At 37.6% G+C, this 24,386-nt stretch overlaps 1 protein-coding gene and 1 long non-coding RNA gene across 7 annotated transcripts in view; both read left to right on the top strand.

The window, feature by feature from the left end:
- The window catches only part of LOC143738227 (supervillin-like), a 196,364-nt gene that overhangs the window by 39,200 nt on the left and 132,778 nt on the right, over positions 1 to 24,386 (top strand). The gene's annotated exons all lie outside the window — the stretch shown is intronic.
- Positions 2,009 to 24,386, top strand: part of LOC143738228 (uncharacterized) — a 202,897-nt gene continuing 180,519 nt past the window's right edge. The window contains exon 1 of one of the 2 annotated variants that reach the window (XR_013203866.1): positions 2,009 to 2,115. This is a non-coding gene — a long non-coding RNA (uncharacterized LOC143738228). Of the gene's footprint in view, positions 2,116 to 2,426; positions 2,513 to 24,386 lie in introns of those variants that run through there. The other variant, XR_013203864.1, reaches the window with a different exon arrangement.

Here is a 24,386-nt window from a genome sequence, read left to right as displayed (position 1 = left end):
GTCTGCTTTCCAGAGTTTTATTCATACTAAATTCATTTGAAATATTAAAAGTTTAAATTAGATCTTTTAAAATTAAAAGACTGTTTAAATCAAAGCTTTAACGTTTTATTAAAATCGTATCTTCTATTTATCTTCTTAGAAGACTTCTGTATGATATAAATGATTTTACATAAATTTAACCTAAGGTATTATTTTTACTAAAGCGTCTGTTCAAAAAATAAAGCAAAAACTGTACTTTGGTATCTTAGATCTTATACAAATTATTTCAAACAGTATTTTTGTCCATGCCGCATGAAACATGTTGTCAAAGTTTGTCAAAATGTTTTTTTGTTTTTGTAGTTGTTGTTTTTGTTTTTAAGAAATCCCAGGACTCTACATTGCTCTTATTTAGATTACGTTGTATCATTTAGAAAACCACCGTACATTTTCAGAGACGCGATGTACCTTTTTTGGTCCATCACACAGCATATTTAATTTTACTCATCGTAATTCAAAGCATGATCTTACTTTTTCTACGGTAGCTATGATCTATTGCACGTATAAGGTGTATATCATTTTTGCTTTTCTTGTATCTCCCGAACTATCCTTAATCAGTGTGGAAACATGCAGGGTGAACCCCTTTACTGAGAATATACTATCGGTTATCTATATAGCAGGAGGCATGCCCTTTGACCTCCTCCATTTTGGAGGCTTACAGCTTAGTCCTTAAGCGGCTACAGTAATTTATTGCCATGTGTAACCTGAAAAAACAAGAGGTGATAAAAAATGTTAACGATGACCTACGTGGACCTCATGGCTACGGCTGTGAGAGGACTCCATTCCCTACTGAAAGAACATTGTGGACACACAGCTCTGACGTTTTCCAAGAGTATTTTGCCCAGCCTCTTCTTTATATACAGCCAAGACAAATCATTTCTGGACCAAAAACTTTTGCACCCTCACTCCTCTTACCACCTCATCAAAAGACATGTCTAAAAGTGAGTATTGTCTTTATAATTCATTTATGCTACAGTGTTTTATTTAAAAAGATTGTTTACACATAAGGAAAAGACGGTATAATTCATTAGTGTTTTAAACATGCTATTGCTGTTATAGCATGCTTTGTTGCTCTTACACATTGCTATATGTTCTATATCAAATGTTTTTGACGTCATATACGTTTCAGAATATATATATATATATATATATATATATATATATATATATATATATATATATTTCCCCCCATCCAATCACATTTTACTGTAGTTGGCCGCTGGGGGGTTTCCATAAAGGACTTTAAAATAAATGTTTTAAATATTATTTAGATTATATTTGTCAGAAATGGTTATATCTGCATAGGCCTATTTAATTATTTAATCTGTATTTTATTCCTTTTCAGTTACTTACTTTTTAAATTTCGGTAGGCTACTTTTTAATTCTTCTTTTACTTTGTCTTTGATTTTAACTTTTAGCACTTTGCATGATAAAATTGTTTAAAATGTAAGCTATAAATATGAATCGCACAATGTGATAACCAAAATATATAAAAGTTAAGTCAAAGCTATTTATATAGCCTAGCGTTTTTCACAATACACTTTCTCATAATTTAGTTATACATTCTGACGCTGGGCACCGTCCAGCGTCTTATTTCAGATGGTTCAATATTTATGATATTATGCGCCCCTGAATGGAAAAGAACTGTAAACTTCATCATTGTACTGTAATGAACTGCGTTACTGCCTATAGGATGATTGCATGATTTTTTTCCATTTAAAATAACATGGTCTTTCCTTTTCTCTCTCTCTCTAGAGACAGCAAACACTGCAGGACGACCGGACATCCAAGTAACATGTTAGTGTGGTTTATATTTATTTTTAATGAGAAACATTATAGAGTGCAACAGGCGTTTTCTGGAAGTAAAAACACTTCCGGTAACCAGCGACTGTGAAAAAGGGGGCAGGTACTCTATTGGCTGTATAATGAACAGATGAACTGACAGATATTTTATGTAAACAGGCAAAATCTCTTCATCTGATGGTGGCCATGTGTTTTCGCCTATCATAACTGGTTTAACTCATGGCTCCTCCATTGACATCAACATGACTTCTGCCGAATCAAATGTATCGGCAAATTGTAAGTGTAATAAATCAGTTTTACCTATGTGATGTATTAAATTATTCTTAATTAAGCAGTCCGAGTTAACTATTTGGGACCAATTGGAAATTTACATTCTGACCTAACAGCGTCATGTACAAATTTGTCATGCTCCTGGATTATTTTACTATACTACATTACTATAGCCTTTTATTTACTGCTGATTTTATCAAAGCCACGAATTAACTCAATTCATGGTTCCAATAATAAAATAAATGAACAAGTGACAGATGAACTGAAAGATATTTTATGTAAACAGGCAAAATCTCTGCATCTGATGGTGACCATGTGTTTTCACCTATCATAACTGGTTTAACTCATGGCTCCCCCTTTGATATCAACATGACTTCTGCCAAGTCAAATGTACCGGCAAATTGTAAGTGTGATGCATGAGAAACTATTAAAACAGTTTTTTGTATAAAATTAATGTATAAATGTATAAACAATGTATAAAATTAATCTTAATTAAGCAGTCGGAGTTAACTATTTGGGACCAATTTTAAGGAAAGTTACATTCTGATCTAACAGCGTCATGTACAAATTTGAAATATTTTTGGTACTATTGAATCAGGTTTTGTAGAATAAGCCATGATGAATTTATCTTATCTGGTGTCATGCTCCTGGATTATTCAGAAATGTAACTATAGCCTTTTATTTTACGACACTTATTTATTTTACTACAGATTTTATCAAAGCCAAATACTGTCCAAAAAGGGCGACTGGGAAAGAAGAGAAACGGGTCAATACAAGGTTAGATTCAATCTTTATATTCTTTCCCCATTTTGCCTTCATTTTCCTTTTCCTGTTTTAATTTTTCAATTTTTTATATTCTCAGATCATCAAGGGTTTCTGAAAGCAAACACCAGTCAGTTGGTTGAAAATATGAAGAACATTGATCCAATCATTGACGATCTTGACTTGCACAATGGATCAGTTGCAAATGTGCGAGCGAATCCAACACGCCGGATGAAGATGAGGGAACTGCTGGACTGTGTGATGAAGATGAGGGAACTGCTTGACTGTGTGAATTGTGAAAGCATTGCCAAGGACCTGGTCAATGCTTTGTGCAAGCCCATCATCAAAATGTTTTAACATATCGTAAATTTCAATTGTTTGATAAATTATCTAACGATTATACCTAACTATCAACAGTTATATGTGAAACGAGCTCAGTCGCATTAGAGATGGATTCTTGTTTATATTGAACATTGTTATTGAACCGCATGTTTAACAGCTCTAGGGTTCTTAAATTGTTTACCGCGGTTTCATTTTGAACAACACTATCGTAACACTTATCGTATCGCCGGGTGTGATTGCAATGTTTTGTATGGTGTTTTTCTTTACACTTTCCCCCTGGATATCTGGTTCCTACAGTTAGTGGTAATGTTAGTCAACTCTATGTCTTCTCTTTGTTCATATACGACAGTATTCGCATGAATTGGCGTGATTTAATAAAATGACGGTTTAAACCATCATCTTCGCTTGAGACATTTACATTATATTATACCATACTAGTTTTAAATAGCGCTTAAATGTATATTTTACCCCTTTTATGCGGCTACAGAATACCGCACAAGGATCTCTGAAATATTTTTTGTGTAAAACATCTATGTAGGTCGTGTATAACATCTAGGTAGATCTATGTTTTTAAAAATACACCAAAACAAAGAATGAAGACATCTTTCTATAAGTGTCCCTCAAAACACAGTGCATCCGTGTACAATGATTTATCAGAAAATTACTTTTTTCTGAATAATCTCGCCAAGTGCGGGTGCTTGATAACTATTGAACAACCCTGAATTCGGTTACTCAATAAACTCAATAAATAAAATACATCCTAGCTACTTTCTAAACGCTTGTTACGGAGCTTATCGCGATCCATTCACCCATCCATATGTTTTGAACTTTTAATGTTTAATCAACATTTTGTTGGAAAACATATGGTGGATTTACTCAACTTTTTATGTCAACAGGTTCTGCATAGCGGGGTAATGTCGCATTTAATTAACATTGTTTATTTCAGTAAACTTAAGTTTATTACATAAGATTAATTAAATGCCATTTAGTTGAATCAGGTTAACATTCTTAATTTAGTCCAAAAACTATTAAGTTCAAATAATCCAATTGTTTCGTTTATTTAGGGATTGTGTTCAACAACCTTTACAAATATATCTAATAAGATAACCTTTTACAAAATCTTTACTCGGTAAAGACTCTTATTGGTTTTGTCGCATCCAATGCACCCCCAAAGTAGTTGTTTTTATAATGATTAAAACCGCTTTAATTAATATTATCATGGTCTACACTTTATGGTAAAACACTAACATATCAGAAACTCTTTTAAATATAAACATTAAAAAAATGTATCTTGCTGTTAAAACACATAAATAACGTTTTATTTCAAATTGTACACCCCTATCCAGCATGATGGGAAGGGGAAATCCACAGGCTCTCTGAAATATTTCATCTCTTAAATATTCTCATCTAGTATTTATTCATTAAATTATTAATGCGCAAGAATCAAGACTTATAATACCATTTTATTATAAAATTGTGAAACTCCAAAGCTCCGACACGGTCGCAAAGAATGATGAGTTAAGCGGTCCAATCTTTTATTTCAACAGTATTTTTCTTTACAAAATGATGATAGACCGATATTAAATATACATAAAGTAGACAATAACTCCATTTATTTGTGATCCAACCAGAATAGAAAGTCTCGGCACGCTACCATGTCTTGGTCTAGGGTATAGTTGACGAGGCCTTGAATTATTTCGGCAAGATCTGTTTTGGCATTTTTTGATGCCAGTGACGCACAGAGATCTGTTACAAACGTAAACATAACGAGTAGTTCATCGACTGCGAATTCGTGACTAGATGCATACATCACATCCAGAACTTTTCTGAGGATTACGCCTGTCGGCTCTAGGGTGTTAAAAAACATGGGCGTCACATCGGTCCATGTCCCCACCAACCCTCTTATGACATCCATTTCTTTTTTGAGATTTGTGACACGTTTGGTGTCCCGCTCACAATCGGTTTTCCTATCGCACGCAGCATCGATGATACTGTCCATCAAGTAAACCATCTGGTCTCTAAAATGATCTTTAAACATAGAGTCTAGCGTGGCCCTTAAACGACACTCTTTCCCCGTGGAGCACTCACACAGCGGATGATACTTGTGTCCCGCATCGCCGGAACTCGACGGGCAGTTGTTCACCGTCAGCTTTTGCGTCGCCATCTCAGAGGTTTCTAGATTTTCAAATACGAAACTGTTTGATGGTGAAAGTTTCCGGAATCTCTTGAGCGAGTCCTTGCAGCACAATCGTCCAGGCCTAGTGCTTTAACGCTCGGAAGCTTGTGATCAATGAGATCACTTTAGATCCACTTTAGATCAATGAGATGTTGTAGTACCCCCGCAGTCGCGTTTTTTACGATTTCTATTCCGACGTCGTTGAAGCATCCGTCCGTAGCGTTGAAACGGGGTTTCGTCGAAAACGTCGAAACTCTGTGTAGAGTTTATTAACCCATGCGATTGGGGTCCGCCCTCGCACCCCTGGTGTGTACGGCGGGGGTCGTCATCAGGACGCCGTAAATAACCATGTCCTGCATATCTCCGAGAGAATTCAGCCGAAAATTATTTTACGATACTGTTCAGTTTATTTAAAAAATATTTTTCATTGAACACCGTTATATTTGTTTTCTCATTCAAAGTCATGTTGAAAGAACCTGTTTCAGTTAAGTAAACCAAAAAAAATAATTACTTAAGTAAATGGAGTTAAATCAACACAATACTTTTCAAACATTTTACTTTATCCATTTGAGTCGAGATTACACAACTGAGTTTAATTAAAATAGCAATATAGAAAACTAGGAACAGTACAATTTGAAATAAAACGTTATTTATGTGTTTTAACAGCAAGATAATTTTTTTTAATGTTTATATTTAAAAGAGTTTCTGATATGTTAGTGTTTTACCATAAAGTGTAGACCATGATAATATTAATTAAAGCGGTTTTAATCATTATAAAAACAACTACTTTGGGGGTGCATTGGATGCGACAAAACCAATAAGAGTCTTTACCGAGTAAAGATTTTGTAAAAGGTTATCTTATTAGATATATTTGTAAAGGTTGTTGAACACAATCCCTAAATAAACGAAACAATTGGATTATTGGAACTTAATAGTTTTTGGACTAAATTAAGAATGTTAACCTGATTCAACTAAATGGCATTTAATTAATCTTATGTAATAAACTTAAGTTTACTGAAATAAACAATGTTAATTAAATGCGACATTACCCCGCTATGCAGAACCTGTTGACATAAAAAGTTGAGTAAATCCACCATATGTTTTCCAACAAAATGTTGATTAAACATTAAAAGTTCAAAACATATGGATGGGTGAATGGATCGCGATAAGCTCCGTAACAAGCGTTTAGAAAGTAGCTAGGATGTATTTTATTTATTGAGTTTTTTATTGAGTAACCGAATTCAGGGTTGTTCAATAGTTATCAAGCACCCGCACTTGGCGAGTTTATTCAGAAAAAAGTAATTTTCTGATAAATCATTGTACACGGATGCACTGTGTTTTGAGGGACACTTATAGAAAGATGTCTTCATTCTTTGTTTTGGTGTATTTTTAAAAACATAGATCTACCTAGATGTTATACACGACCTACATAGATGTTTTACACAAAAAATATTTCAGAGATCCTTGTGCGGTATTCTGTAGCCGCATAAAGGGGTAAAATATACATTTAAGCGCTATTTAAAACTAGTATGGTATAATATAATGTAAATGTCTCAAGCGAAGATGATGGTTTAAACCGTCATTTTATTAAATCACGCCAATTCATGCGAATACTGTCGTATATGAACAAAGAGAAGACATAGAGTTGACTAACATTACCACTAACTGTAGGAACCAGATATCCAGGGGGAAAGTGTAAAGAAAAACACCATACAAAACATTACAATCACACCCGGCGATACGATAAGTGTTACGATAGTGTTGTTCAAAATGAAACCGCGGTAAACAATTTAAGAACCCTAGAGCTGTTAAACATGCGGTTCAATAACAATGTTCAATATAAACAAGAATCCATCTCTAATGCGACTGAGCTCGTTTCACATATAACTGTTGATAGTTAGGTATAATCGTTAGATAATTTATCAAACAATTGAAATTTACGATATGTTAAAACATTTTGATGATGGGCTTGCACAAAGCATTGACCAGGTCCTTGGCAATGCTTTCACAATTCACACAGTCAAGCAGTTCCCTCATCTTCATCACACAGTCCAGCAGTTCCCTCATCTTCATCCGGCGTGTTGGATTCGCTCGCACATTTGCAACTGATCCATTGTGCAAGTCAAGATCGTCAATGATTGGATCAATGTTCTTCATATTTTCAACCAACTGACTGGTGTTTGCTTTCAGAAACCCTTGATGATCTGAGAATATAAAAAATTGAAAAATTAAAACAGGAAAAGGAAAATGAAGGCAAAATGGGGAAAGAATATAAAGATTGAATCTAACCTTGTATTGACCCGTTTCTCTTCTTTCCCAGTCGCCCTTTTTGGACAGTATTTGGCTTTGATAAAATCTGTAGTAAAATAAATAAGTGTCGTAAAATAAAAGGCTATAGTTACATTTCTGAATAATCCAGGAGCATGACACCAGATAAGATAAATTCATCATGGCTTATTCTACAAAACCTGATTCAATAGTACCAAAAATATTTCAAATTTGTACATGACGCTGTTAGATCAGAATGTAACTTTCCTTAAAATTGGTCCCAAATAGTTAACTCCGACTGCTTAATTAAGATTAATTTTATACATTGTTTATACATTTATACATTAATTTTATACAAAAAACTGTTTTAATAGTTTCTCATGCATCACACTTACAATTTGCCGGTACATTTGACTTGGCAGAAGTCATGTTGATATCAAAGGGGGAGCCATGAGTTAAACCAGTTATGATAGGTGAAAACACATGGTCACCATCAGATGCAGAGATTTTGCCTGTTTACATAAAATATCTTTCAGTTCATCTGTCACTTGTTCATTTATTTTATTATTGGAACCATGAATTGAGTTAATTCGTGGCTTTGATAAAATCAGCAGTAAATAAAAGGCTATAGTAATGTAGTATAGTAAAATAATCCAGGAGCATGACAAATTTGTACATGACGCTGTTAGGTCAGAATGTAAATTTCCAATTGGTCCCAAATAGTTAACTCGGACTGCTTAATTAAGAATAATTTAATACATCACATAGGTAAAACTGATTTATTACACTTACAATTTGCCGATACATTTGATTCGGCAGAAGTCATGTTGATGTCAATGGAGGAGCCATGAGTTAAACCAGTTATGATAGGCGAAAACACATGGCCACCATCAGATGAAGAGATTTTGCCTGTTTACATAAAATATCTGTCAGTTCATCTGTTCATTATACAGCCAATAGAGTACCTGCCCCCTTTTTCACAGTCGCTGGTTACCGGAAGTGTTTTTACTTCCAGAAAACGCCTGTTGCACTCTATAATGTTTCTTATTAAAAATAAATATAAACCACACTAACATGTTACTTGGATGTCCGGTCGTCCTGCAGTGTTTGCCGTCTCTAGAGAGAGAGAGAAAAGGAAAGTCCATGTTATTTTAAATGGAAAAAAAATCATGCAATCATCCTATAGGCAGTAACGCAGTTCATTACAGTACAATGATGAAGTTTACAGTTCTTTTCCATTCAGGGGCGCATAATATCATAAATATTGAACCATCTGAAATAAGACGATGGACGGTGCCCAGCGTCAGAATGTATAACTAAATTATGAGAAAGTGTATTGTGAAAAACGCTAGGCTATATAAATAGCTTTGACTTAACTTTTATATATTTTGGTTATCACATTGTGCCATTCATATTTATAGCTTACATTTTAAACAATTTTATCATGCAAAGAGCTAAAAGTTAAAATCAAAGACAAAGTAAAAGAAGAATTAAAAAGTAGCCTACCGAAATTTAAAAAGTAAGTAACTGAAAAGGAATAAAATACAGATTAAATAATTAAATAGGCCTATGCAGATATAACCATTTCTGACAAATATAATCTAAATAATATTTAAAACATTTATTTTAAAGTCCTTTATGGAAACCCCCCAGCGGCCAACTACAGTAAAATGTGATTGGATGGGGGGAAATATATATATATATATATATATATATATATATATATATATATATATATATATATATTCTGAAACGTATATGACGTCAAAAACATTTGATATAGAACATATAGCAATGTGTAAGAGCAACAAAGCATGCTATAACAGCAATAGCATGTTTAAAACACTAATGAATTATACCGTCTTTTCCTTATGTGTAAACAATCTTTTTAAATAAAACACTGTAGCATAAATGAATTATAAAGACAATACTCACTTTTAGACATGTCTTTTGATGAGGTGGTAAGAGGAGTGAGGGTGCAAAAGTTTTTGGTCCAGAAATGATTTGTCTTGGCTGTATATAAAGAAGAGGCTGGGCAAAATACTCTTGGAAAACGTCAGAGCTGTGTGTCCACAATGTTCTTTCAGTAGGGAATGGAGTCCTCTCACAGCCGTAGCCATGAGGTCCACGTAGGTCATCGTTAACATTTTTTATCACCTCTTGTTTTTTCAGGTTACACATGGCAATAAATTACTGTAGCCGCTTAAGGACTAAGCTGTAAGCCTCCAAAATGGAGGAGGTCAAAGGGCATGCCTCCTGCTATATAGATAACCGATAGTATATTCTCAGTAAAGGGGTTCACCCTGCATGTTTCCACACTGATTAAGGATAGTTCGGGAGATACAAGAAAAGTAAAAAATGATATACACCTTATACGTGCAATAGATCATAGCTACCGTAGAAAAAGTAAGATCATGCTTTGAATTAAGATGAGTAAAATTAAATATGCTGTGTGATGGACCAAAAAAGGTACATCGCGTCTCTGAAAATGTACGGTGGTTTTCTAAATGATACAACGTAATCTAAATAAGAGCAATGTAGAGTCCTGGGATTTCTTAAAAACAAAAACAACAACTACAAAAACAAAAAAACATTGTGACAAACTTTGACAACATGTTTCATGCGGCATGGACAAAAATACTGTTTGAAATAATTTGTATAAGATCTAAGATACCAAAGTACAGTTTTTGCTTTATTTTTTGAACAGACGCTTTAGTAAAAATAATACCTTAGGTTAAATTTATGTAAAATCATTTATATCATACAGAAGTCTTCTAAGAAGATAAATAGAAGATACGATTTTAATAAAACGTTAAAGCTTTGATTTAAACAGTCTTTTAATTTTAAAAGATCTAATTTAAACTTTTAATATTTCAAATGAATTTAGTATGAATAAAACTCTGGAAAGCAGACTAACTTTACATATGCTATGACATTGGCACATCCCAGAGGCTCATCTGTCCTGTAACTCCTCTCGTCTCTGTGAGGGGGTCATGCATTCATTTCACCCTGTAGTTTATCACTGAAGGAATAAAAAAGGAATACAATTTTGTTTATGACTTTGGACTGTTTTTATCATTGCATAAAGAACTACATCTTCGGCACTATGAAAATGTAAGGTATTTTATATATATATATACTTTTATTTTATATATATAAATTAATTTAGCTAAAACCATGTTTAAATCGTTTGAATACATTTTAGTAACATGTTTGTTATTATTCATTGAGTTATAAACTTTATTTATAATCATTTAATTTAAATATAGAGATTAGTTTATTTATGGAACTGAGTTAGTATGAGTGCAAAACAGCTTAGAAATTATATCAAATTATTTATTTATTTTTATTTATTTATTTTGGAAAATGTAAAAATGCCTTTTTCTGTGATGGTCGTGTTTAGGTGTACGGGATAGAATATGCTGTTACAGTACAAAAATCATTATGGCTATGACTAAATTAATAAACATTATACTTTAGGTCTCCATTAAACAAAATCATTACAGTAATCTTCTAAAAGATAAATAGAAGATTCGACTGTATTAAAACGTTTTATTAAGACTTTAAATAATTAATTGAATTGAATTGAAATTATCTTTTATTTTTAAACTTTTAAGATTAACTTTTAAGATTAACACTAACAAAACATCCTCAACAAACGTCTCATACTGCTGCTGGCCTGACACACACACACACACACGCGCGCGCGCACACACACACACACACACACACACACACACACACACACACACACACACACACACACACACACACACACACACACACACACACACACACACACACACACACACACACACACACACACACACACACACACACACACACACACACACATTCCTCCACCACTCTGAATCACAGAGTGTCAAAACGCCGGTGTGGGAGAAAAACACTCAGGGGATATTTTGTATCAAAACTTTAAACTTATTGCATCTTTGTAAATACATTCATACGTTAAAAGGACAATGATGTGTTGGGATTTACTTCTTCAATTCTCTGAAAATGTAAGATGATTTTCTTTATTTTGTGTTCATCTAAAACAAAACTAATTGGTGCACTGTGTTTCAGTAAATTTAGAAAACATGGTTATTTTTAAAATGAACGATATAATCATATCATTTATATACTTTTAAAGAACAGAATGTATTTCAACTCTACTTAGGGTGAAGATAATATATTTGTAAATGACTAAATGTAAATGTTATAACCGTTTCATATATACTTGTAAAGAACAGAACGTTTTCAACTTTAGTTAGTGTGAAAATATTATATTTGTAAATGACTAAATGTAAATTTTATAAATATTTCATTCATATACTTTTAAAGAACAGAATGTGTTTCAACTTTAGTGTAAAATATGTGGCATCATTAGAAAAACTGTTTTCTCACTTCCACCGTCCTCAGCGATCCCCTCTCCTCTGGAATATGGAGGGAGATCCTGCGAAGCCGCGTGTCAAAGTTCAAACATAAAACCTTCACAACTTCATTAAATCAAACCCTTATACCCACGAGGCCAGACACATGGCGGTAGATTTACTTCTTCAACCCAGGTGAAAATTTATTTATTTATTTTGTGTTTTGAAAAGATATTGTATTAACCATTTCATTTATATACTTTTTAAAGAACAGAATGTGTTCAACTTTAGTTACTGGGAGATATTTTCTCACTATCCCCATTTATATAGCGTGCTCAGGAATGCCAGGATATCGGATGACACGCACACACTCACAGACAGACGCACACACACAGTGCGGAGACTGTCAACTTTAATCCAATTCTTCACCATAGTGAAACGGTAAGATGATTTTACTTTTGTAATTCTAATCTATTCTAATCTATATGCGACATTAGAAAAATTATTTTCTCACCCCGACACGGAGGGGATTTCCCACACCAAGAAGTTATTTCCCCCCGGGTCAATAGGTCAAAATTAATGGGGCAAAGACAACTGGCAAAGACAACTGGCAACTTGATATATCATACAAAGGTCAATAGGGTAAAGACAACTGTCAACTTGATCGATCGATAGGTCAAAGGTTAATCCCTACATTAAAGGACCTCCGGAACATCCTCCGGAATGTCAAAGGTTAATCCCTACATTAAGGGACCTCCGGAACAACCCCTCCGGAAGGTCAAAGGTTAATCCCTACATCAAAGGACCTCCGGAACATCCTCCGGAAGGTCAAAGGTTAGCCCCGCCCACCTGTCAATCATAGGGTCATAAATCATTTTGACATAAGGTGAATCATATAACTACTAACATTTCTTTAAAACAAAATTGATTTGACAATTTCATTTTCTTAATGGCATAAACAGGCTTGTCACGGCCGGCTCGCAAGCCGCGACAAAGGAGGAGACAACACGTTGGATAATGCTCTAAAGGAATAACATTTATTAAAGTAAGAATAATTAAATGGGAAAAAGATAAGATGAAAAGAAAACAAACAATTGAAACCGGTAGGCAAACGGCACGAGGATGGGATAGCCGTCACAGCTGAAGGGAACTGCTTTAAAGGATTAGTACCATCCAAGATATCCATGTCTTTCTTTCCTCAGTGGAAGAGAAATTAAGTGTTTTTTTGAGGAAAACATTTCTGGATTTTTCTTCGAATAATGGACTTCAATGACAACCAACATTTTGAAGTCCAAATCAATGCAGTTTCAAAGGTCTTTGAAGTGCTTCAACGGACTGTGCACGATCGCAGCTGAGGAGGGGGGTCTCGCGAAACGATAGGTCATTTAAAAAAAAAAAAAAAAAATCAAATATATATAAATATATGTATATATAATATTATTATTTTTTGTACATTTTTTTTATATATATATACTTTTTAACTACAATTAACTACAGTACCACCCTATTGTTTACAAAGTGACCAATACAATTTGAACTATCCTCCTTCGCACGGTCAAGTGGGGCGGTACTTCCACCGACGCCGGCGACATCGAGCCTGACCTTTCAACGTGATGATGTAGTTCCCGGCACGTTGCAGATCATCTCAATCTGAACAATTGTAGTTAAAAAGTGTATATATATATATATATATATATATATATATATATATATATTAGGGGTGTCACGATTCTCCAAATCCTCAATTCGATTAAATTTTCGATTCTAAGGTCACGGTTCGATTCGATTCTTGATTTTTACATTTACTTTTTTTAAAGCCGAAAGCGGCCAATCAGGATGCTCTCTGTCTTACATGCGCTTCATGAGGCACACTAGCAAGGTCTCTCGCTCTCTCCCTCTCTGCCGTGCGCGCGCTCTACGGTTTGGAGCAAAGTTTTTTCTGTCTTGCATGCGCGCTCTTGCTCGCTCACTCTAGATTCCGGGAGATTTTAACTAATTTGCGTGCATCAGGGAGCCGCTATCAATATGCGGGAGACTCCCGGAACTTCCGCGAGACTTGGGATGTCTGCAAACTGTGGCTTTTTTGAAGCGCGAACGTTGTCAACATAACTCACTGGAAATCCGCTCGGATTTTTTTCCGCTTGGCACACTGACCGGACGTGACATGGGGGCGTGGCAGCATCGACGATTCCATTTTTTTATTCGAAGTTCGAGATTGTGAATTAATTTCGATCGATTTCAATTTAAAATCGAAATCGTGACACCCTTAATATATATATTTATATATATATATATATATAATTTTTTTTTTAAATGATCCCTCATTTTGTGAGGATAAGACCCTCCTCTTCAGCTGCGATTGTGCACAGTCCGTTGAAGCACTTCAAAGACCTTTGAAACTGCATTGATTTGGACTTCAAAACGCTGGTTGTCATTGAAGTCCATTATTCGATGCAAAAATTAATTTCTCTTCCACTGAGGAAAGAAAGACATGGATATCTTGGATGGGCATTGGGGTGAGTAAATTATTAGGAAATTTTCCTTTTGAGGTGAGCTAATCCTTTAATTGCCGGCATCAGCTCCAATACAGGTGTAACTCCTCAGTCAATCCTGCAAACCAAACAAAGGGAAAACAAACAACCGACAAATCTAACCCATACTGGGTTCATAACACCCTCCCCCATAGAAAAGGGTTTCCATTTGAAGAGCTCTTTTCCAAAACGCGATAAACGCCATTTAAAAAAAAAAAATGAGTTTGTCACGTCATTCTGTTGTATACCGAGCCTACTCACTGCTCCATAAATGTTTCTAACCAAATCGCTACATAACCCTGTTTAAATTGTACTGAAAGGTGTCGCTTTACTCCAAACCGCGACAGCCGCTACACTCGTTTCGAGTCACAGTGCGACATATTCTCTCGGCCAATCGGAGTCTTCGAATAGCTGTCATGCGTGAGGTGTACGTGAGGCGTGAGGTAAACATCGTCAGTGTGAATTAAATATGTCGGAAAAATGAATGTGTTGACTGTGATAAACACTTTTGATGGGTCCGAAGAAGCTGTTAAGCCCGCGCCAGGTGGAAGACGACGGCGTTTAAACGAAGACAACCACGAACGTCAACAAACTAAGAAGATACGCTACTCTGGTGGAGGACGGATCCCCACCATTGGATGTAAACACACCTCAGCTAAATGCTTTTGCCAAGCAGATAGATTGACACCCGATGACCTTGTCATGAATTTTCAGAAGTTTCATGACAAACCTAATAAGGTGGATCAGGACGCGGCACTTCTTCACCTGATGAGCGTATCTGAGGTAAAACGGCAACGTCAGAACGACGAAAACCGACAGAAGGGGAGGAATGTCACCGTGAAATACAGCCTGCTGTGGGATGAGCACCCCAACAAATTGCCAGTTTGCAAGGCCACATTCCTGTCAGTTTTGGGTGAGTAAAGTTTTCATGTTTGGAATACACTGATGGGCGTCATGTTTTATGCTATTAGAGGGATTGTTTTTTGGCTACTTATCAGAGAAAAGTAATGATGATACACAACCCTTGATTTGTGTAGTGGATGGCTAAAGCCATTTCTAGACAAAGCGGTGTTCACTGTTTGTAAACTCCAGGGGTGAAAGTGTTCATGTCTTACTGGTGCTACTGGTCAGACGCTTTATGAAATGTAGTAGGAAGGTGTGTGTGTGTGTGTGTGTGTGTGTTTATCTGCTTGTCTGATGGAGATAGTGGAGGAGACTGGAGCTGTAAAGCGCTGTTCAGGGAAGGAATCAAGGGGCAGGGGGGAGTGCACACACACACTGTGTGTGTGTGTGTGTGTGTGTGTGTGTGTTTGTTTATTTGGTGACAGTCCAGGAGGCTTTAAAGTGGTGTTAAGGGAAGCAAGGGGAAGAGGTGTGGTAAAAGGGAACGTGTGTGTGTGTGTGTGTGTGTGTGTGTGTGTGTGTGCGTGCGTGCAGGCATGCGTGTGTGTGAGAGGCTTTAAAGTGGTGTTGGTGGCAGAAGGGGCGGTATGGGTTAGGGCAGGGGTGGGGTGGGGAACCTATGTTTCGAGGGCCGGTCCCCGGTATAATTTTAATGTTGTGCAGCTTCACATGAAATTACATATTTTGTAAAGAAATTACATTTGCAATACAATTAAGTTATATTTAGGGATCCTAGAGAATGAAAAAGGTTCCCCACCCCTGGTTTAGGGAGTATGGGGAAGGGGAAGTTTGGGATGTGTGTGTGTGTGTGTGTGTGTGTGTGTGTGTGTGTGTGTGTGTGTGTGTGTGTGTGTGTGTGTCACGTGTCGTCAGCAGAGCAGAGCAGAGCAGTGGTGCAGTGTGTGTGTGTGTGTGTGTGTGTGTGTGTGTGCGCGTGCGCATGTGTGTGAGTGCGAAATCTACATTATTGGGTGTCAAAAAAGGTTGCGAGACAATGCTCTAGACTACTTCGCTAAAACTAAGCTACTTGGAACATCAAAAGAAGTGTTTTAAGTTGATTCTGTACTGGACTATGTGTATAGTGCGTGTAATGATGTGTATGCATGTTGGTTTTACATTGAATCGATCTAATTCATTAATTTACCTTCACTTTACCACAGGAATCAGCAAAGACCGGGCCTCCCGGGTTGCCCGTTATTATGCTGAGACTGCAGAGGCTCGTCCGGAGAGAAGAGGTGGTGCGAGAAACATCGAGGGGAACGACAGTAGAAGGCAACTGATCATAAATCACATCAAGACCTTCACGTGCAGGGCCAGCCACTATGGGCGGAGGGGAGCACCTGGGCGCAGGTATCTGCCAGCTGACCTCAGTGTGCGCAGGATGCATGGGCTCTTTGAGGCTCTAAACCGCGCACACACAAGCTACTCCCTCTACTACTCTGTTTTTGCCAAAAATTTCAATCTTGGCTTCGGCCACCCAGCAACTGATGCATGTTCTGATTCTGCCAAATACAAATTCAGAATCACAGATCCAAATATGACAGAAGCAGAGAGGCAGATAGAATCTGCATCATTCATTTTGCATCGTCGTAGAGCTCGTGTTTTCTATGACCTACTAGGCAGAGTTGCGAAGGATTCTGTGTCTGTCTGCTTTGACATGATGCAGAATCTGATCCTTCCCAAAACTCCAATAGGGCAGGCCTACTACTCTCGTCAGCTGTATCTCTACCTGTTTGGTGTTGTAAGACACCATGGAGAGAATAGTCGGCTGCCAAAAGAGGATGTCCATCTCTATGTGTGGCAGGAAAATCAGGCTCCCAAGAACAGCAACATTATTGCATCTGCTTTGAATGACTGCTTCACAGTTCGCCTTGCCAGTCAAATTCGCAGATCCAAGGGGCTTCGGCTCTTCAGTGACTCGTGCTATGGACAAAACAAAAATATGACCATGGTCTCCATGCTCATGGAGCTAAGGCAAACCTTCCCCAATCTTTGCATCGAGCACACCTTTCCAGTCAGGGGGCACAGCTATCTCCCCGCAGATAGAGTTTTTGGCAGGATTGAGCAGAAAATCAGAAGGATCGACACAATTCTCCTGCCACAAGAATACCATGCCCTCCTGCAGCAGTTTGGTAATGTGTACATTTACGGCACAGACTGGAAGGCTTTTGATTACAAGTCAGCTACAAAAGAGTGCGTGAAGGCGCAGAGAAGCTTCAAGATCAGTGAAGCACGCATGCTGGATTTGAGTACCAACAAGGTTGGTATAAAGGTGGCATAAAATGGGGAGTACTGCTTCCACAGTGTGCTGAAACGGGGCAAACGGTGGGCTGACCTGAAACCTGCCATTCTTGAAAGCCAAACCACAGTGAAGAAAGCAAAGAAGCAAGATGTGGTTGCACTCCTGAAAGCAATAGGTGTGTCTGAGGCAGTGAGCGCATTTTATAGTGATGCACTATCTGATGTGAATGAAAACGCTCACCAGAGTGACGAAGACCCAGAATAAATTCCTACAGTGTAGTGAATGAATGTAATGCAGTATGTAATGCAGTATTAAATTTTATCTTTGTTTTATTGTTATAAAGGTTATGCACTTCAAGCAACAACATTTTAATTGGTTTCGCACTTAATATTGCACTAATTGGCCATTTGTTTTGTATGTGTGTTATGTTTTACTGTGTCTTTACTGTGAATAGCGAGCGCTCTATAGTCTCATATAGAGCTCATGATATTGTATGTTAACTTATTTTAAAAACAGACTGAAAAAAATGAATGGTTTTATAACATTTTTGAGCAAAGAACACATGGTGGATATGTAGTGGAGAGTGGATATATAGCGTTTTGAAAAGAAATATAATAAACTTTGGATTAATGATCATTAACATTCTTGTTTGATTTCTCAATTATTGTTGATGGTGTTCAGACTGACCCAAAAATGATTTTTAACTATATAAATTAAATACTTACAAAATATGTAGGTCTGGGTAAATAATTGTCCTTTATCTCAAAACAATCAAAATGGATATATAGCGTTTTGGAAAAGAGCTCTTCATTTATGAAACCCAACATAACCCTTCACCCGATAACCCCCCATACTGTAAGGGTGCTTTCACACCTGCCTCTTTTAGTTCGGTTGAATCGCACTAGAGTTCGTTTTCCCCCTTGGTGCGGTTCGTTTGGGCAGGTGTGAAAGCAGCAATCGCGCTCGGGTGCTGCACATTTTCGGACTAAACCAGCTGCTGTAGTCAAACAAAATTATTATTTAGATTGTCAATAGCGCTCCCTTTAAGCCATTACTGACATACCGCTTTCTGCACTCTCTCTAAAATCTCATCATAAACACTGAAGTTGTCCGCACTGCACAGTGAATTTCTTATTTATATCGTGTCTAGACTTTTTTGTTTATGGGGGGATTTGCGAAAGGATAAAGCTTGTGCTGATTCTGAACATACATTGTGAGTGAATTCTCCGCATGTCTGCTGGATTTTCCTCTTTGTTTACTTCCGGGAGTTCTGTTGGAATTTTCCCGCACGTTAATTATGACCAATTTAAGTGCAGTTGTGGAAATATGTTCAAGACACATCTGGCCAACGAGTGATTTGGATGTTGTCACGTGACTGCATTTTGGTTTTCTTTCATTAACTCATCAACTGATTTGGACCAGAGCAATCAGTGTGGTGTGAAAAGGAACCAAAACGCCTGAAAAGGATACAAAGTATAATTTTTCGCCCTTAGTCCGGACCAAATGAACCAAACTACAGGTGTGCAAGCACCTTAAAACACCAACCACTTCAATTTACTCTCAATGTCCTCAGCAACTACGGGCCCTGTAGAAGCAATTTAAGAGTAGAGGAGAGCAAGACATTGTTAGAAAACAGTTAGGAAAGGTGTGGAGCTCTAGACAATGCGTCTGCCACTACATTGTCAGTACCTTTGATGTGTTGGATTTCCAGGGCGTATGATTGCAGGAAGAGGCACCAACGAGTCAATCGCTGGTTTGGGCACAGCGTGTAAATAAATGAGCGGATTGTGGTCAGTATACACGACTAATGAATCTGACACTGATCCAACATACACCTCAAATGTTGCAGGGCCCAAATCAGTGCTAAGGCTGCCTCCTCAATCACAGAATAATGTAACTGATAGGAAGAGAACTTTTTTGAAAAAATAACTAATGGAACGGTGAATTCCCTCATCATCAGCTTGTAACAGTACAGCTCCCGCACCCACATTGCTAGCATCTACACACAACCAAAAAGGGCGATCAAATTTGGGAGCGGCTAACACAGGAGCGGAAGTGAGCAGTGATTTGGCTGCCTCAAAAGCTTCCTGACAGACAGAAGTCCATACAAAAGCTGCTTTTGCCTCTGAATTACGGACCAGTAAACCGAACTTGAAATGGTGAACCCTCCACAGGTAACAGAGCCAACACTTGATCGCCAGGCATAAATTGTTGTTTTTCAATTTGCCTATCGTAAAGTGACTTCATACGTCTCTGCGAAGAATGCAATTGTTCTTTTGCCATCTTACCTGCTTCATACAATCTGCGCTTAAAGTCGTTCACATAACTAAACAAATATTGAGGTGGTGTACCCTCAGCGGAGCACAGCCAGTGGTCCCCGAACGGTGTGCCCAAACACCAAATCATTGGGACTGAAATCAGTACTTTCCTGGCTTATCTCACGCGCTGACAACATCAACCATGGCAATCCCTGTTCCCAATCACCCTCCATCTCTGTAGAATAAGCACGCAATAGGGACTTCAAAACGCTTCAAAGCCCCCTGGCTTTAGGCAGAAGCACTAGCTTTATTGTGCTTTATGTGCAACAGTTTCAAGACCTGCAAAAACAAATTAGACGTAAAATTTGAACCCTGATCAATCTTCGGAATGCCACATTTTTGGATTTCGGATTTTACACATCCTTCAATTTTGGCCCAAAAAAAAAAATGACGAAGGATTCTGTCATAAGTCTTTCTTACACCTAAATGTCCAGCAAGTTTATAATGAGAAATCTCCAACACCAATGATCAATATTTCTGTGGAACTACCACCTGCATGAGATGATCCCCAGCAAAATCACTTCCATGAGGAATCCATTTCCTCACCAACATTCCATCCTGCAAAAAATAACCATGAGCAACATGCCTAATTTCATCAGAAGACATCACACTCTCAAACAATTTATGGAGAGAAGAATCAAGTTGCTGCTCCTGGATCTATTCAGAAGAGGAAACAGAAAAGTTATCAGGCAAGGAAAATGTTGGACAAACTACAGAATCAGAGGATGACCTTAGCTGTGCAGAGGCCGTAGATTGAGTTATAGCACATGCAGTAAATCCCTCTGGAAAATTCTTGTTGCTCTCGTCAGGACCCGGAATGGGAAATGATGAAACCACAGGAGGGGAAAGGTATCAAGCCAAACCCTGCCCCTTGCCAAATTATTTCCCAGGATTATATCCACCCCCTCCACTGGCAATGATGGATGCACTCCAACCACAACTTCTCCATTCACAAGTTCAGATGACAACATTATTTTATGTAAAGGGACAGACAGGACATTTAACCCAATTCATCTAATAAGAACACTAGTCCCAGTATCACTCACAGAGGAAAATGGCAATACATCCTGCAAAATAAAGGACTCTGAAGCCCCGGTGTCTCTCAGTATTGTCACTGGAACTTTTGTCTCTTTACCAACAATTGACACAAGCCCAATTAACATCCCTTTTCCGAATTTAAAACTACTCTTGTGCGTTTAAATATAGTCATCAGCCAACTCAGCAGCTTTAGCAGCCATTTCAGCTTTCTGCTCATTTATAAATGTTGCTATTCTAGCAGGAACAGAGTTCTTAAACTGGTCAAGCACAATTAAGTTAGTCAACTCTTCAAACGTGCTTACCTCAGATGCAATACACCAGCGATTAAATGCAGTAGTGAGCTCTCTAGCAACCCCCACACGAGCCTCCTTTACACCCTTGGGCAATGTTCTAAATTTTTGTCGGTACGCTTCTGGTACTAACTCGTACGCTTTTAAAACTGCCGCTTTAACGGTATAGTAATCGTTGCAGTCCGAGAGTGAAAGGGCAGAATAAGCTTCTTGAGCTCTGCCAGTGAGCACACATTGTAAAAGCAGTTTATGTTCCTTACTAGGCCAATCTCTTGCCGCTGCTATTTGCTCAAACAATATAACAAATATATCTGGGTCTCGCTCAATAAACCTAGGCGGCATTGACTTAAAATTTCCAGCAGTGTCAAACATTTGTGAAGCACCCTGCAAAGCATCAGCTGAACCATTTAGCCCACCTTCTCTTATTATCTCCAAGCGGTATTTATGCAGCTCAACATTAGTCTGTTCATTCCTAGTTTTTTCACGCTCTACTTCCAATTTCAAACGTTCTTGTTCAAGCTGTAACAACAATAATCGTTCCTGTTGCTCAAAAGTTAAAAAGCCAACATGAGGTTTAACTTGACCTGTAGTAGCTGTATCTGACATTTCAAATAATACGGCCTGTTTTTTATCAGTCTTGTTTTAAGTGTTTCTCTAACTGTACTATCCTTTAACCTCTTATCTCCAAGTTCAATTCCATAATGATCCGCAATTCTAAATACGCTGAATTTCCTTACAAAATAACCGAACGCAAAAACAACAACAAAGCGCTTCCAAATATTTTGAAATACCACAGGAATTTTCGCAAGCCGCGACAAAGGAGGAGACAACACGTCGGATAATGCTCTAAAGGAGTAACATTTATTATAGTAAGAATCATTAAATAGGAAAAACAAAAACAAACAAACTAAATAGGAAGACAAAAACAAACAATTGAAACAGGTACGCAAACGGCACGAGGATGGGAGAGCGCGCCCCGTCACAGCTGAAGGGAACTACTTTAATTGCCGGCATCAGCTCCATCACAGGTGTAACTCCTCAGTCAATGACGTCACTCACCCTAACTCCATCCTGCAGACCTAACAAAGGGAAAACAACCGACAAATCTAACCCATACTGGGTTCATAACAGGCTTTACTCCCTTGAAACTTAAACTGAAATGTCACTGTTTCTGTCACTGCGACTTCCCGAACAGGCGAATGCGCACACGCACACATCACTTTTGGAGTAAAATTGAAAATTGAGGGTGCAGTGCATCGCAATGCATCGTGATATCGAATTGAACTGAATCGATGACATGATAATCGTAATCGAACCGAACCGTGAGACCAGTGTAAGTTCACACCCCTAGTACACGGAGAAAGTGCAGGAGGAAACGTGGGAAACGGGCTGGGGTCTCTGCCCTTTGGAAAGCTCACCTGTAGGCTGGATGTGATAAGCCTTCCAGTTGCGTCTGTTGCCTGGTGTTCGCTAATTTTCGTCTCCTGAGAAGAGCCCTGTTCTCTCCCGGTGTCATCACTCCACCTAAAATGCCTTTATCAGCGCTCGTTCCGTGGTAAACAAGACCTTTTTGCTGAACGACTTTTTGTCCTTTCACAAGCTGGATTTTATGTTTATAACTGAATCTTGGACACAGGGGGGAAATTTAAGTCCCTTTTCTGATCTGGTTCCAAATGACTGCTCATTTTTTAACTCTCCCCGTCAAAATGATCGAGGAGGCGAGTTAGTGACTGTTTTAAAATGGACTTTCCTCACTCGCTGTCAAATAGTTTCTATAAAGGCTTTTTCTATTTTTGAACTTCAATTACTAAGTTTTGAGTGGAAGGGCCCTGTTCTATTAGCAATGATCTATCGCCCCCCACATCTTGTTAAAGATTCTGTTCTTGAATTTACGGAATTGATGGGAGTTATTACAACACATTTTGATCGCTTTTTATTAGTTGGTGATTTTAATGTTCATGTTTGCTGCCCATCAAATATGCTATCGAATGAGTTCTTAACCCTCATCGAGTCTTTTAACCTGGTACAGTGGATAAAAGTTGGACACTTTGGTTGGACACTTTAAATGTGACTGCTCCTTTTAAACTGTTTAAACCAAAACCAATAACAGATCATTGGCAGACCTCACACCTCTCACGCAGAGCGTAAATGGCAAAAAGACTGACTTCAATCCTCATATGATATGTTTAAGGACGGCCTTTGGGGTTACCAGAATGCTTCCAAGGCTGCAAAAGGCTGCTTCTTTTTCTAATTTAATTTAGACCTAAGGTCTTGTTTTCAGTTATAAATGCTGTTTTAAACCCACCTGTTAACCATATTCCAAATCCTTCAAATGTACTCTGTGAATCTTCCTTGGGGAAAGAAATTCAAATTTAAGACCACAGGCGATACGTTCACAGAACCATCCTTGTGCGTCTATTGAGCCACTGGCCTCATGGGAGGTCTTTGATCACATTTCTTCACACTATCTCACTGAAATGATTGCCACCCTCAAAACTTCTTTCTGTCCCCATTATGCGAGGCTGTTGACATTGGTCTGTTATCCTTTATGAATAAATGTTTACTAAATGGTACAGTTCTTACATGCCTGAAAGTAGCAACTGTTACTCCTCTTCTCAAGAAGCCTTCATTAGACACATCTGTTTTAGGCAAGGCAAGTTTATTTATATAGCACATTTCACACACTATGGCAATTCAAAGTGCTTTACAGTACAGAATTAAAATAATCACAAAATAAAAGCAAGAAAATTAAAACCGTTATAAAAGAAATTAAAAGAGATATATGATACAGTTATGAAATTAATTAAGAGTAAAAAGATGATACATAGATAAACTTCTCATCTGGCAAAACCGGTGTATCATATTTTTCACAACAACCAGTTTCACTCTGAGATTTTCCCATGTTGATTACACTGTGTCTGTGGTGTTCTAAGTCTGTGGTGTTTTAAATAATTATCGTCCAATTTCTGTGGTTCCTTTGTCTCCAAGGTGCTGGGAAAATTGTGATATGCTAACTTAAGTAACTTAATCTTTT

The sequence above is a fragment of the Siphateles boraxobius genome, unplaced genomic scaffold (assembly GCF_051911475.1).
Source record: "Siphateles boraxobius isolate OS27281-9 unplaced genomic scaffold, OSU_SipBor_1 140, whole genome shotgun sequence".
In the NCBI taxonomy this organism is placed as follows: domain Eukaryota; kingdom Metazoa; phylum Chordata; class Actinopteri; order Cypriniformes; family Leuciscidae; genus Siphateles; species Siphateles boraxobius.
This window is presented reverse-complemented; position numbering and strand designations above follow the sequence as displayed.